The 16850-nt window shown below is 36.1% G+C and overlaps 1 protein-coding gene across 5 annotated transcripts in view; it reads right to left on the bottom strand.

The window, feature by feature from the left end:
- The window catches only part of DLGAP1 (DLG associated protein 1), a 401400-nt gene that overhangs the window by 234385 nt on the left and 150165 nt on the right, over positions 1-16850 (bottom strand). For 4 of the 5 annotated variants that reach the window (XM_071417710.1, XM_071417688.1, XM_071417726.1 and 1 more), the window contains one exon: positions 16365-16474. The exons of the other annotated variant lie outside the window; for it this stretch is intronic. The gene's annotated coding sequence lies outside the window, so the exon portion shown is untranslated. The remainder of the gene's footprint in view (positions 1-16364; positions 16475-16850) is intronic. 5 annotated transcript variants of the gene reach the window in all.

Below are 16850 nucleotides of genomic sequence, written 5' to 3'. Positions count from 1 at the left end.
TATGATTCTCTGATTCTACAATTCTAGTGAGAGGTGTCTCTGCCCATGGCGGGGGAGGGTTGGGACCTGATGATCTTTCAGGTCCCTCCCAACCAAACATTTTATTATGTTAGTATAATCCACCTATCAAACTTGACAAGCAATGCACTTCTCAGATGAACAAAAGCTGAGTGCCTACTGAGGACAAAAATTTATAAACCAACATGTTAATGAGGCAAGACATTTTCTTTTTTAATCTTTCTTACCTCTCCCTAGCTCTCAATCTATGGCAGCACAATATCACTCCCCCAGCTCTATTTTCACTGATTGTGTATTCCAGGTTATATTTTCCACTGCATAGTAATTTGAAGTTGCAGAACAGCATTATTAATTAATAATTGCTCTTTTTAGAATTTTTTATCTAATACTTTCATAATTGATTAATCACAACATGGATTCTACTGTGAAGTGGAAACAAAAGAGCTGTGCTTTGGAAAAGCTCTCTGCATCCATATAAAACAAGACTGTCTGCTTGTATAAACTTGCTTATTAACTTGCACAGCACATACATAAACATTCTTGCTCTGCATGATTCAATGACTCTGAATTTTAATAGTCCCTTTAGGTAGAACCACTGTAGAGAAAATGATTTAAGAAACAGAATAAAAGTCAGTGAACAGTGATAGAATTCGAGGAATTACAGCTGATATTTGAACTGAAGGATTTTTTCAGAAACATGCAATGTATCAAGACTGTATGCATTCAGTCAAGAAAGTATTCTTGATACAAAGTCTACAAAACATCTACCCAAAGTTAAAGCAGTACCTTTAAGTATTTGTGGCTTTCCAAAAGCACTGACAAAACAAAATTAACAATTTATTTAGAATTTACATTTAAAATTGCTAGAAGACTTTACGCTGCAAGCAAATATTATCAAACTGTCAAATTAATTCCTTAAAGACCATAAAAGACTACCATTAACTGCAGGAAACAGTTAAAAGCAGATTCTTATCTTCTGTGGGAATGGTGCAGCCAAACAATAAAGGTCATACATTTAATCCCTAAAATGATAGAACATTGATATGGAAAGTCTCTGTGTGACTTTTATTTCTCACTCAGTTTATTCCCTGTTGTTACCCAGTAATTATTTTCACTTTTTTTTTTAACAGATTCTCCAAGTATGTATTTAACTTGGGACTTGTGAAATGACTAAATTTAGTTGCAGGCATGTTGCCTGGTTGCATGTTGCAGAAGTGTGACATTTGGTATCCAAACTGTGATAACAACGAAAACAGAGAGAAGAGAATGATTAGAAAAGATAAGGCACTGCAACCTAAATAGGACACTACACATAACACAACTGTATACATTACAGGTATATATTAGATAGTATGTATAAATCCTTGTTCCTTGCCTTTCTGCCACTCAGGAGGTCATAAAATAATCTGTGCTTCAGTTATTCCAACACACATACCAAAACAAATAACAAGTTAAAACTGAAAAACTAGGATGCCTTTACTTATGCACAAATTGTTTTTTCTGGATCGTTGGTCAAAAATTATAATAGCTATTAATTGTGCACAGACTGAAGAGGTGTCCTAGTTTTTCACCCCAAATTATAAGTTGTTCTATATTGATTAACAATACTCAGCACCTTTAGTATATTTTCACATAGGTTCTACTCTATAATGGAAGAAGAAAAAAGAACCAAATAGAAAAATCCCAGTATAAAATATTAATAATGAAGTTTCAGTTCTACAGAATATATTTTTCAAGACAGAGGTATGACATCTTCACACACCTTAGTTTTTCTAGTATGAAAGTCTAGAAAAAAATGGAATTTGCTAAACGCAATCAGAGTGAACATCATGCCCCAGCACAACCTCCTGCCCTGCACCTTCCAGATCCATTTCAATCCCACTTCAGCAGCAGTTTGAATAATATATTCTGTCATGTTATGCATTTTTCAGAGCAAATAATACATCACATATTTGTTAGCAGTATTTCCTACTGTAAGTTAAAATGGTCTACAAACACAAATATTACTAAAAATGCATGTATCAGTTTTTCAGTCTGAGATTACATAACAGTAATGTAAGAGGTGATATTGTGAATAATTTTATCTTAATAATTAAAAGAGGGATGATTAAAGACCACCGGAAGAGTGTACTCTGCATTGCAGGTTCTTAGGACTATTAATATCATGTGTTAAGAAATAGTTCATTGCACTTCAGAAAACTGCCAGACTTGCACTTCTGTAGAGTAAATTGCCTTTTATGGAGAAGGATTTTAAAGGAAAGATCTGGTAGTCTTTTTACCCCGCTGAAGTCCAGCTATTTCTGTATTATAACTAAATTTTCTCTTGCTAAACAGGAAATGTGGGTTTCCCCTTAAAATCCTTTTTCTGCCTTAAAAAGGCAACCCTGAATTCTATTATGTAACAGGCTGAAGCAATGGCAAAAGCTCTCATCTTCTGCAAACACATTTCTCCTGTCCTTATAATCCAGGACAGGTGATTCTCTTGCTGTTAGGTACGGCTACAGGATAAATTTCATAAGCTAGATAATCCTTTTCTAGGGAAAGAATCATCCCTACTGGGATGAAGTGAAACGAGAGCAGAAAAAATTATTTGCTGCCAGACACAAGCAGTTCAAGGAGGCTCTCCTGGGAGTGGTAGCACTTAGTCCATACTCCTTAGCTCCTAAAAATGAAGGAATGGAAAGCAGAAGCATAATAGGTAATTGGGGTCTTTCAAGCCAAGGGGAAAGTACACAGGTAAAACACCTACCAAACACTTTCCTGTTCTCAAAAGCAGAAAAAACCACACTGGGGAGGTAGCTGAATGAAGAAAAACCCCTTTTTTAAACCACAAGGAGGAGAAAGAGGACATATGAATAATACTTTCTAGATACTCTCATTTAATGTCACAAACCAGGGTTTGCAAATGTGCACCACATATTACAGTACAAACCTTCTAGTACTTTGCATGGACTGAAAAAGCTTTTGAGAAATATGACTGACTGTGGAAAAATTGAATATTCCTAAGAATTTCTATTCCAAAGAATATGCACAGAGTAAAACATTGATACTGCAGATCTGATTTGCTTTTTATACTTGTGTTTTGAGAACAACCAAAGGGAATGAAAGACAAATTTCTCTTACTAAGACAAACTGCTTTCAGGTGGATTCTTGTGCTGTTGTATTTCTTTATTCATTCAACAATATGTGGATGAAAATATTGTAACTTATATTGGAAAGCCACACACAACCAAAAGTAAGTTCTGCGCTTAGCCAAAGGTTCCTATTTCTGCTCTACAAAAAAAAAAGCTTGCAATTGAATAACAGTAATTGAAAAGACTCCCATTCATTAAAAAAAAAATTAAAAATCAATTATCTGATCTCAGCCCTATGCCAGTGATTCCTCTGGAGTTGGAGAGAGGGGCACATCTAGAGGTGAGAGCAGGGTAATCTGTCCTCACTATTTAGGGATTTGGTCCAAACCATTCTTTTGTGCTGATATTTCTACAGCCTAAGACAGACCCCAGATTAAACCACTAATTTTGGATGGGTTACCTCGAGTGAGATTTACTTATCCTTTGCACCCTGACTAATGCCACTTGTGGAACAATTTGGGAATGAGAATTGAGAATGAAAACTAAATCATGAAAGTTATTAAAGAGCATCTTTAAGGCAGGAAAATAAACTTGTGACTGATATTAAATTGTCATTTCAGAATTGTTGCAATAGGTAGTGCCATCACATTTTAACAAAAAAACCAACTAATTTATAGGAAAATATTAAATACATTGAAGAAAAGTATTTTATAGGTGTGGTTATTATACAGCAATCACTACAATTTCTTGGTAGCACATAATTTAAATTGTGACATAAATAGCAATATGCTATAGCAAGCAATAACATTTATCAATTCCATTTCTAGCCAAATGTAATACTCATTCATGCTTAGAAAAATAGATGATCATTGGCTATCCAAAGAATAATCATTTCTCAGTTAACACCCTTCCTAGTGAGTACACATCTCTGCCAGCCTGTACATTATGCCCCAAGCAGAAGGTCAGCTATCACACCTGAAATCAAAAATTGCACCATTAGCACTGACACAATCTATTTGAGGGCTAAGTGATGATGGCAGGTGCTCAGCAACAGATTTCCCAGAGAAACCCACTCCCTGTAGAGCAAGCTTTCTTTGGTTTTATCAAATAAATTACTTCCTCAACCACGAGCCCACAGTACAGCATGAGAGACAAGCATGCCAATGGAAATCAGCAACAGCAAAAGCACTGCATTAATTGAGTCCTGTCACACATCTGGATTCAATGGCATCGGTGTAAGCAGTCAAAGGCTGCTAGTAGCCTGTAAGTTTTTCCATTTCCCAGAGGTATTTCAAACACTGCATACTCCAGTCTTAGAACACAGAAACACTGATGACTCAAGCTTTGTCACCTGCAACAAAACTGCCTTGCTGAGACACCTGTCATCCCCCTAAAATTGCCATGAACAGTACATGTTCCTTTGGAGATCCGTCCACTTTCAGGACTCTCACATCTCTCCTTACACTTGGAATTGTAACTACTTTGAATAATTACTTACCAATGAATTAGAAGACATTACTAATACACCTTGGTCAATCTTTCACCATTCTGTAAGGGTAAATTTATCTCTTTATTTTGCACAGTGCAGGTTTCATACTTGCAACACTGAACTGCAAAGATTATCTGAATCTGATTTTTTTATTGTGTTACAGCTGAATTTTTATAATTAATCAATTAAACAGGTTCGGCACCAAAATAATACCTTGTTTTCCTAACTATAATAAGATTTTTTTATGATTAAAAAAGAAATATATATCAATATAGCTACAGAGATTTAGGGATCTAAATAATGTTTATTCAGTCCTGTATATGGAAGTCCCATCTTTACTGAAGGGCAAACTCTTGAAGAGATTAAGAGAATTCATCTAAGTTTAATCAGGATTTGCCAGAATAATATTTGATATATAAATAATTCAAGTTTGAATAATATGCCAGAAATTTGCATTCTGTTTCCCTGTAAGAAGATAACACATCATTCATGCCTCATATATCTTCCCTTGTTTTAGAACTGCTATAGCTATGAGTAAGACCATAAGATAATATTATGCATTTAGAAGGGTAATCAACCCTAGTAATATTTCAAAGTCAGAAATTTTTCCTCCTTCTGCACAGAAGTCTAGATGTTCAGCAGAAGGCATTTTGCAAAGTTAAAAAATAATACAATATCATATCTTGGTAAAAAGCAAAGCTTTAAATTTATTCAAGATTTCCTCACAGAAAATAAATAGGTTTTTTTTTTTTCAAACATATATGAAATGAACAGTCTGACAGACTGTGTAGCAATACAAATTATCAGTAACTGTAATGATGCAATCCATTTCAGTCCTTCTAACCAATAAGGATCTCTGCTGAAATACCAAAATTGTCAAGAAGAACCACAGCATATAGCTTGCACATAATTAGTAAATCAAATGGAACTGCATTGGAGACAGAACAGGAAAGCAGTTGATTCAATAAACTGCATTTGTCATTCTCAATTTCTTTTACCATTTGGATTTTAATTACAAATCAAGTACTTAATCTAAGCTGAAACCAGATAATTCAATTTATACCAGGTATGTGTTTCCAGATAGGAATCAGCCTGGAAGGACACACAGGAAGGGCTAGTGCAGCTTCCCAGATGGAGCTCTGGTGAGATGGTGAGACCATGCTGCCATCCCGGTGCCCTGCTCTCAGCACCCCTGTGGGAGGTGCATCCTGGTGGAGGAACTCCTGCCCTAAGTGGCAGAGCTTTGGGAGGAAGAGAATAGGTTGCTCTCCAGGGCTCTATGTTGGGGCCAGTCCTGTTCAGTATCTTTGTCAATGATCTGAACGAGGTGACTGACTGCACCCTCAGCTAGTTTGGACATGACAGTAAGTTAGGTGAGAGTGTTGATGTGCTGGAGGAGAGAAGGGCTCTGCAGAGGGATCTGGACTGGCTGGATCAGTGGGCTGAGGCCAACTGGATGAGGCTCAACAAGGCCAAGTGCTGCATCCAGCACTTGGGCCACAACCATCCCACGCAATGCTACAGGCTTGGGGCAGGGTCGCTGGAAAGCTGGAAAAGGACTGGTGGATGCTGGTCAACAGTAGCTGAACATGAGTAAGTGTGTCCCCAGGTGGCCAAGAATCCTGTATTATATCAGAAATGGCGTGGCCAGCAGAGCTAGGGAGGGGATCATACTCCTGTACTCAGTACTTGTGGTCCTCTCACTACAAGAAGGACATTGAGGTGCTGGAGCATGTCCAGAGAAGAGCAACGGAGCTGGTGAAGGGTCAGGAGCACAAGTCCTGTGAGGAGCAGCTGAGGGAGCTGGAGGAATTTAGCCTGGAGAAAAGGAGGTTGAGGGCAGACCTCCTTGCTCTTTCTAAGTACCTGAAAGGAGGTTGTAATGAGTCAAGAGTCAGTCTCTCCTCCTATGCAACATGACCAGAGAAAATTGCATCATTTGCCAGGGGAAATTTAGACTGGATAACAGGAAAAATTTCTTCACAGAAAGGATTGTCAAGCATTAGCAAAGGCTCCCAAAGAAGTGGTTGAGTCCCCGGTCCCAGAGGTTTTTAAAAGATGTGTTCATGCAGCACTCAGAGACATGGTTTAGAGATGGACTTGGTAGGGCTGGGTTAATAGTTGGACTCAATGATTTTTGAAACCTAAAAAATGCTATGGTCCTATGATCAATTTCTTTAAATATAGGGAAACCTCTGAGAAAGTAAATGCATGAGAGAGAGCATGCAGAGCTGTATAAATAACATAACATAAGAAACATTTCATTCAGGATTTAAGAGCTCAAAATTATTAGTATTATTGATTTTTTTTCTTGTTCCCTGACAGCTAACCAGTTACTCAGAGAGGACACACTACATGCACACAATCTTACACAGTATCATGTGAAGTAAAGAACAGTAATTGAAAATAAAAAACTCACCATGTTGTTGAATGCTACAGTGGTCAGGCAGTTCAGGTTGAATAAATCCTTGTAATGGAAGATTATCGGGATGCAGCAATTATTTTCTGTTCTCTCAGATACTCAGGCTATTGACATCTCGACAAGAGGTCAATTTTCTATCGAAACAGTCTCAAGGTATTAATTTGTCTAAACCTAAACCAGATGCTCTCTCAAATAAGGTTATTCCTGAAACTATGCATGCCCTGTTACATTTGGTACATCATGCTTTCCCCACAGCACAGGGTTCTGTGCTTACTGTTGCTCTAAGACACTAACTCTTTTCATGACACTGAAAGAAATCTGACTGGTGTCAGCAAATATCAAAGACTCAAAGCCAGATCAGAAATCTTGCCGCAGGACAAAGTTCATCCTTGTTACAAATTTCCACTAATAATGATCCTACATTGGTCCAATGGCATCTGCACAGAAGTGCTGGGTTTAGTATCACATCCTACTTATTTTCTGTGAATTAAAATACCTGCATCCCCTACAAAGTTGCTTAGATATCCCTCTTATTGCTTCTGATCTTATATCTAAGAAGCTCTGTAATTCAAGTCTCATTTCAAGCCAGCGATGATGCATCTTTCTTGATGTCATACTGACTGCCTTCAGTCCTGCCTTTTGGACAGATTCCACATTGTATATGAAAGAAAATAGGTTTTGACCTAATCAGTCTATTTTTTACCTCATGGAAAGCTATGTTGCCTCATATCCTTGAACATACTTTCTGAGTTACATTTCCAAATTCAATAGATAGAGAAAAAAATTACATTTATTTGTTATTTTTAAAAAAAACCTTTGGAGAAACTAGTTCTAAATATATGCATAAACATGCATATATTGTGTAAAGAAATGGGATGTAACAATTACATTCTGTGCAAGCATTTCTCAAACTCATTTGGCCAAATCAATAAGTGAACTTAGTTTATCAGAAAGCAATGTAACTCAATTTTTATGGTGGTTAAAACCTAACTTTAACTAGGTCTAGCCATCAGAAAGCAGTGCACCCTCCAGACCAGAGGGCATTTTCATGCAGTGCTCAGAAGCCAAAATCATAACAGCCTTATAGGAAAGCATGACACTTCTCTGAGGCAGAGGAGCAAATTAGAATACATCATTTGAATAGCTGCATTATGAAGCTATTGATGTTAACAAGGACATATATTACTTTTTGGATCACTTAGGCTACATTACTATTTGCTCACTTACAGAAGCCAAAAATCATCATCTTCTAACATTGCATTTTCATTTTCTCATTCACTAACAAAAAAGAACCCAATTCTTGGGCAATGGGTACCTTCACCTCAAGTACCTGCCTAGAATCTTGATCTTCAAAATGTAATGTATTTTAAAATTGGTTTAATTATAATTTTTCTTCCCTCATTGGACATCAAAGTAAATGCTTTTTATTTTGAACTTTGATAAGCTGTGCAAAGAAACACAGCAGTTGCCATCAGTAAATTGTCTAAAGTACACACTGCTTTATCCCCATGTTGGACTTGATAGGTCACATGGAAGATCTATGTGATAAGGATGAGAAATGCAGCAATCTCATTTGTATAATTTGTATTCTGGTAATGATATGTATTTCATAAAGATGACAAATAGGTTTTATATACCAATACAGCCTGAACAGTATTGTAACCCTGTTGTCTTACTGATGTCTTGGATAAACAGATTACCAAAATATCTATGAAATATCAACCACTATGTAAACATTTATCTTTGTATTTTATATTCAAGTCAATCCACTGTTATACAAATTGTATCCATTTATATTCTGAGTTTGTAACACTGGGTTGACGTAGGCCTGTCTTTTTATACAACAAAATGTAAGTTTAAAAAAAAAGCATTAAGAAGGACATACAAGTTTTAATTTCATTAAGTGTTAATAAGCATAACCAGGCTACTTATTTTTCAACATTAATTTTTTACATGTTGTAAAAAAAAATAATAAAGAAAAAGCCCCAAATCCTCAATATTCTTGGTTACTACTCTGTATTTAGATAGCATTTATCAGATGGAATTTGGATTTCTGGAGTCTCATAAAGCTCAGCTTTGTGAGTAAACAAAGCTCAGGATAGAATTTGGCTCTGATTCAAGGAATACAGTGATTTTCTTCACTCATGGGCAAGCTTTACTTTGCTCTCTGTGACCATCCTATTTCAGATAATATATCTTAAAAGTAATACTAGAAAATTGGCTTGCAAGTAATACTTGCACTGATAGCAGATCCAGTTTAGAAGACAGACGTATTCCAGCCATGCAGACCCTGGGAGTGAAGCATTATAAAGAAAGAAAATAGATAATTTCAACAGTCAGGACTGCAGTGTCCAGTGACAGCACAATTACTGCTTGTACTGGTGCATGACTGGGTGCTTAACTGGGTGTTTAGCCTCTAATTCAATGTAACTCTCACAAAGGTAAAATTGAGCAGCCAGGCACACTCATCTAAGATCCAAGTTTTCCTGATGAGAGACAAAGGTCTGAAGTGAATTCTTTATATAGGCAATACTATAGAAAATCAAGAAATGCTCAGCTAGTATGTCTACCTAGTCATATATCAGGACCTCCTCTGTTCAGCACACTCAGACCACGGAGCAGGTCCTGAGACGTGACTGACCTTTTCTGCTTTGGCAATGAAATCTTTTGCTGAAAGCCCAGCAGACACAGAGCAGCTCCTTGGGTGCCATGTCCCTGCCATCTCTGCACACAGACCTGGTCTTTCTTCCCTACAAGCTGCAGAATGGAGGTGAAATAACATTCTGCTGCAGCACTAGTGAATCACAGCCATCTTATTAAACAGATAGGGTGCAAGTACTTCAGCAGCAATCTCAAGTAGCTCCTATTAGATCAGAACACTTCTTTTGCTGCTCTTACATACAAATAAACAAACACACTGACTGCAAATAAAAGAGGCCACTGGGACAGTGCAGTCTAACCTGCTGTGTAACATTACAGAAACTGTCTGATACTACTTCACAGCGCCTTCCATCAAGTCCCACTTCTGAATCAGATGCTTTTAGCTCTTCTGCATTTCTAGAGGAACCCAAGAGATCTTGGAGAATTTAATGAGTACATTTCAAGGATGTTTGAACATCTAATTCCCTGAATTGCTTCAGCAATTCTAGACTTAATTCCAAATGAAATCTTTTAAATTACAAGAATCCACAACTGAGCTTAGTAAATTGTTCCAATGTGTATTTACTTCTGTTTAAAAATACGCACTTTGCTTCCATTTTGAGGTTTAATTTCCATGTACTGGATCTTTTTTGTCATACTTGTGAGTCTCAGAAGGTCAATATTTTGTTGCCTTCCACAGAGAGGAAAGTTTTCTGACTCCAGCCCCTCCCCCAGTACTGAATCAAATCAGCCATTATTTTTCATCTCATTTGAACTAATCCTGTGGTCTCTCCTAAAGCATCTCCAATTTTCAACAACTTCTTCAAGCATGAACACCTTAACCAAGTACGTCCTGGAGTGGCCATGTTTGGAACAGAAAGGTGGCCTTCATGTATTAGTAAATACATTAAACACATAAGTAAGACCTGAGTAGTGCCTTAACCTGCCACCTGCAGAATCCTGTTACAGCTGGTAATGTACCATGCCCTCAAGCACCTTTTCACAGTTTTGATTTATGAGATCACATCCCTGTTTTATGCTCCTTTATTCTTGTACTGCCTAATACGTAAGCAAAACATTTGTTTATATAGATACATGACATACATACAGAATGATATTTTATGTACAAATTCACCCAAAATTTTTAAGCAACTTACCCTCCTCAGTATTTATCACTTCACCAATTTCTGAGCTATTTCCATAATTTACTTTTGATGATTTTTTATTTTCTTTCACTCCTTGAAATTGTCCTGATTTCCAGGATTTGAAAGATTGGAATTTTAGTCGTTCAAATAACTTCTTGGGCAGCTTATAAAAATGAGGTGCAAAGTATTTTGTTGTTCTGATTTTGCAACACTGAAATATTTTGCCTCATTTCTGAAATAACAACAGTACGATGAAATTTCTAGCCTGTATTAAACTTTATCAATGTGCTCAGATAAATTCATGCTTTAAGAGCAAAAACAATTCAGAAAGCTTCAATAATATGCATGTTTATACATTTTATTCTTGATGAATGAGTTTGTTAAAATGTTGGTTTCTTTTCCTTTGGTCTTGAGAACACAATCCCTGCATCCAAACATGACTGGGGTCTCTCTCAAGCACACAAGCCCTGAATACTAGAATTCTTTGTCATGGCCCAACTGTGACCCACCACTATCCTGTCCCTTCCCCAAACCACTAGACAGCTCTTTTAAACTGTGTCTGCAGAATTCAGACTGTAGCTAAAAGGGCTGGTAAGGGAAAGGCAGGGAAACAAAAGGTAAGTAGAAACTATACAACAGAAATAAAACAGATTGCAGCAAAGTTTAAAATAATAGCCATATGGCAGTGTTTCATATAAAATAAAGCTTTCAGGAGACCATAATTTTGTATTACCCAATGAGCCAGAAGAGGCTCCTAACGTACCTTAGCCACACTTCCCCTATACAGTAAGAACAAATATATCTTTTTATTTTGCACAGTGCCAGTTCCATCCCTGCAACCCTGAACTAAAAGGATTATCTGAATCATATTTTTTTATTATGTTTTTGATGTAGTTGTTATAATCATATAAAAATACAAAGGAAGACCATATAAGGACAGATGTGCTTCCTATAACCTTTCTGGTCTGAGCATAAATGTGCAGTCCCTGATTCCATGAAGCCATCAGGAGATGGTGAAATATTTATCATTGTGCCTGTGTCTGCTTATGATGTGCAATGCAATCTCTCCCTGCATCAGCCTAAAAACCAGTGCCAGTTCCACATGTTGGTTTGTTTCTAACAGTGGTGAATTATTTCAGGAATATGATTTTATACCATGGGAGTAAATTGGATTTCCCACTGTGCTCAACTTGAATTTTTTTACTGGAAGAGAATGACAGCAATACAAGAAGTATTCCATTTCTCAGAGTTAATGGTGTCATTACTATTTGTCCAACCATGAAAGCTTCTTACAGGCATCCACTTCCAGTAGTGTGCACGTCCAAAAATAGCCATTCTGAATGAATTCAAAGGCTCTTTGAGCCACTGGCATAAACCACAGTGGCAGTAGATGGCTAAAGAAAAGTACAGAAAAGCATAAAAAAGTTGAATAATTCTGGTATTTCCTGAGCTAGGGATGAACTGATCTGAGAGACCTTATAAGAATGGTACCTATCTCTAGCACTGTCCTTGCCTCAGGGATGCCAGTCAGCAGTCGTGCTCTCACATGTGTCTCTATTTTGGCTGGGACTTCCACTCAAGGAAAAGAAAGTCACAAGGACAGGTGTTTCAAAATTAGAGCACCACTTAGCATTCCATTGGAATAATAGGAAGAGGTAAAATAAATAAAAAGGACTGAGATCCTTAAGAATTTGGCCTCAATTCTTCACCTGTTTTCTAAAATGTCAAATTTATCAAGGCAGTAGGAGGTGGACTGGGAATCAAGCAATGATGTCTTGAAGTTGCTTCATCTCTTTTTTCCAGAGACTGTTCATCTGAGTTTATCAACCTGTTTACTTTTTTATTTAAATACTATAAAGCAGATAAATGAATATTTTAAATAAAAAATAATTATTTAAAAATGAAGAAAAATATTTTTTTAGTACCTTGACATTGTTTGTATTAAAGCATAAATAAGGAAAATTTTTTATTATTCTGTTTAAATCCTGCAGATGTAATGTAGTAATGCTTTTAAGACTGTAAAAAAATAACTGATCTGAATGTTAAAAAGTTTCTCTATTTTTACAGAAGTTGAGGCCAACTGTAGGAAATGGAGTCTTCTGGAAAGTTGGGCCAATTTCCTGCACCAATAGCCTATCTTCCACCAAGAAGAAAGGTTAGTCTAGATTTCAAACAAGAAGTACCACACCTTTGTCTATAATTCAGTCAATAAATATCTACATGATACCAACTGTAAAAAGCAGGAGACAAAAGATCCATGTCTGAAATAAATTTTGATACAATATTGATTATAGCTGTGGGGAATTATCCTCTATTTCTACTATCTGTGATAAAGGCACATTTTTTTCAGACTGACATGGAAAAAAGTCTGTGTCCTTAGCTATATCAAACATTGACCTTTCCCTTTTTTTGTTTTTTCTTTTTTCCTCTAACTTATATACTTATATAAGCAAATTCATGACAATTTTTTATTACTCAAACATAAGCCTCTGAAGTTTTTAGTAGTTAATGACTGTTTCCTTACTTATAAAAGTAATTAAGCTTTTGATTCAGTATTTGACTCTGTATCCCACCACCACTCTATGTGCAGTTTTTGATCTTCACATTTATAATAGGTGCTGAAATTTAAGGATCTTTAAGTTCAACCAAAGTGTTCAACCAAAGTCATTTTGTGATGCTATGATTCTGTATCTCCATTTTCCATTATGCCTACGCTGGTGGTTTATCAGACTTAGGAAATTTTTGTTGTCACTAAGATACTCAAAGCTAATAATTTTCCAGGAGATTTTAGTATCCAGCTCATCCCAAAACATTATGGATATTCCCTGGACTTCCAACTCATTCTGGATGTAAAAATGCTTAAAAGAGGTGTCCTTATCTTTAATTTTGATGCCTGGTTTTCCCATAAGTAGAGAAGGAAGTAGGACTATAGAAAATTTGAATTTTGATTTGAAATGTCTTTCTATTTATCTAATAGACAGACAAATCACTTGTCTATCTCATAGTCAGTTTAGTTTCTTTTCTCAGATTCATAGCTTTCTATAACTGCTGAGGGAATTGCTATTAAGCTGTAATAAGAAGTCCTGCCTAAATTTTTCTTCAAAATACCTCAAGCAAGTCATAACTAACTTTTTTCAATTTTCACTAGAAATCTGGTTTTTTCTTTATATTTGATTGCAGTACCTTTGCCTCATCCAAGCTTTTCTGCCCTCTCAGGGTGTTTTACTTGAGGAGATTTTCTAATTTTTCTCATTACAGCTGTTACTTTCACACCAGGAATATTAGTAAAATACCTTATGCTTCCCCTTGTACTGCATCAAAGATCATCATATCTTTCAACTGGAAATTTGTTCTTTTTGTCTTGTGTCCTTTCCCCCTGAGGAATAATATTTTGCAGAGCCTGAGACTTCTGCATAATTAGATCATACAAAACATCCGCTATCCCATCTCCCACTAAGACAAGAGGACCTTAAGGTTTAAATTACTTCAATACATTCTCACTGTAGAAGATCAATTATATTCCTTTTGTTTGGTCTCATTAAAGTTCAATTTCATCCACATCCCTAACACATTTCCTATAGATTCTCTTTATCTGACTTTTTCAAAGCCTAGTCATCTTCTCCCTGATGATAAACATATCTTGATTTAATAGCATCTTTAAATTCTGTCTGCATTTTCCTTGAACAAAATTCACAACAAAAGAGTAACATTATATTCACAGAACCACAGAATAGTCTGAGCTGGAAGGGACCCACAAGGGCCATTGAGTCACTGTTAAATGATATTGTCAACATATTCCTGAGGAAAATAGGTGGACCACACTCTGTTCTTCTAATAAACGTATCACTAATCAAAGTACCTTCTTCAATGACATAATGTTTTCTCTTACCCAAGATACTGGAAGCTGAGGGGATAGGGTGGGGATTTTTGTGTGTATGAAAATGCATATAAATATATGTAAATGATAAGCAAATGTATTACTGCAAGAAACTAATTCCTAAGGTAAAAATCCTACTTTTGCTTGGGAAAAATCACACCACTGCAAACCTTATGTCATCTTTTCAATAAAGTTTCAGAGTTCTACAGAAGGCCAAGCTGAGGCAAAGTTAGCTGAACTGATCTATTTCACATTGTCAGAAGATACACACTGGTTCCAAGTCCTACTTTTTTGTAGTGTTTATGTACCTTAGAAATATGTACTTGCAATGTATAAATACATATGTATTTATATATATATATACAACATGCAGAATCATATCTATATCTCTACCTATCTATATATATCCCACATAAAATAAATCATCATGGATACATTTTATGGCAATGGAACTGTTTCAACACTTTGCTTCTTTCTCCTCTTAAAATACATTTACTAAAAGACAAAGCTGCTGGATGATTAGATAACATTCTATTTGTAAGAAATTATATTTTTTAAGTAAGGAATCCATTGATTTTTTTTGCACCAATGGAAAGCAATGAAAAAATATCACTCTGGAGTGACACAAAGAATATTCCTATGATGTAAAATGTTTCATGCAAGATGTAAAATGTTCCTTAAACTCATGCCCCACTCAGGGAAATTTACAAATTGAAGTACAGCATCATACCTAACTAAACTAAAATACCCATAACCAATTATATGATTAACATATTAATTTAACATTACAATTAAATTGTTTGTAACTGAACTGTAGTGAGTCAAATATAGCTCTAAGAGTTACATTTAAAATAATGCCAAATCATAGGCAGAATGACCATCATTTTAAAAAGACATAAAAACTCTCCCTGTTTCTAGTGCATATATATTTAAGCCTCCATGTGGTCATAAAGAAACAGGATATGGAACTGATTTAAATTTTTCTCTGTTTGGTTAACATTGGGAAATACCAATAATTCCCTATATGTAGACATTTCACTGCTATTCCATTTCTGTTCCAGAGGCTAGAGGTCAGCTTATCTTCAGTATGTCCTATCAGGTCTCTCTTAGTGTAAAAAAAAAAAAAACAACAAACCAACAAACCAAAACAAACAGAAAAAAAACCCAAGTAAAAATATCTGTGGAAAAGGAAGTTTTTTTCCCTACCAGAGCTTTTCCAGGCCATTTCAGTGTTGCTTTCAAGATGCTGCAACCCCTTGCCATGCTTGTCTTCTGTATTTTATTTTTCTCTCTGACCTCTCCCCTTTGTTACATTCCTCTAGGCCAAATCAATCCCTCCTCTTACATTCCCTACACTCTCTCCACAGCTCTGGTGTATCCAGCTCTATGGGGCTCTACTCATCATTTAAGTTTATATGAGTTTATATTATATATATACATTTCTACATTAATATCAGACTTGTGAAAATCATTCACCATAATATTGAAAGACACCCAATATGAACAGAGCCCTCATAACTAGTTAAATACAAAGATGGGTTATCATATGTGTAATTTTCTAGCTACCTTCACTTCCATTAAAGCAGTTGAGAGTTCACAATCATTTGGCTCCCTGCCTTTGCAGGAGGCAGTTCTGGAGAAAATGTATAAAAGCAATGCAGAGAGAGATCAAGGAGAATGATCAGAGGAAAGGACTCACCTCTTTTAATCAGTTTTCCATTTTAGTTGTTTCAAAAGTTAAAGAGGGAAGAGATTTTTTGCACACTCTTTAATTCAGATGTCAGTTCCAATACTTGATGCTTGATTGTTCTGAAACACAATCAAAGTGTAGGAGTTAAAACTACTGGCCTGAAACAAGATAAAATAATTAACATGGCAAGGATCTATGTATTCATTAAAAATCACAGCAATATTGAGATGTTTTATAGCAATGCTCCATGGCAAGGTTTTCACATTGTTCCAAACTCTCCTTCTGGCAACAAAAAAAGAATATTTTGATGGCATAATGCTGCATTTGTGGTGCCATCTCAGCCTTCCTACTCTCCCTGCACAATGCATGAAGAGTTTGTTGGCCTTTTGAGCAAAAGATACCAAGACTGGTTACATGTGATTGCCTCAGTAAATCACTGCAAGCTCACCTCTCCCCACTCGCTCCCTTCCACAACCTTTTCTCAGTCTACATAAA

Source organism: Agelaius tricolor, unplaced genomic scaffold (genome assembly GCF_023055355.1).
Source record: "Agelaius tricolor isolate 1412-34295 unplaced genomic scaffold, bAgeTri1.0.p SCAF_2, whole genome shotgun sequence".
Classification (NCBI taxonomy): Eukaryota; Metazoa; Chordata; class Aves; order Passeriformes; family Icteridae; genus Agelaius; species Agelaius tricolor.
Note: the sequence above shows the minus strand (reverse complement) of the source record. Positions and strands in the feature narration are given on the sequence as shown.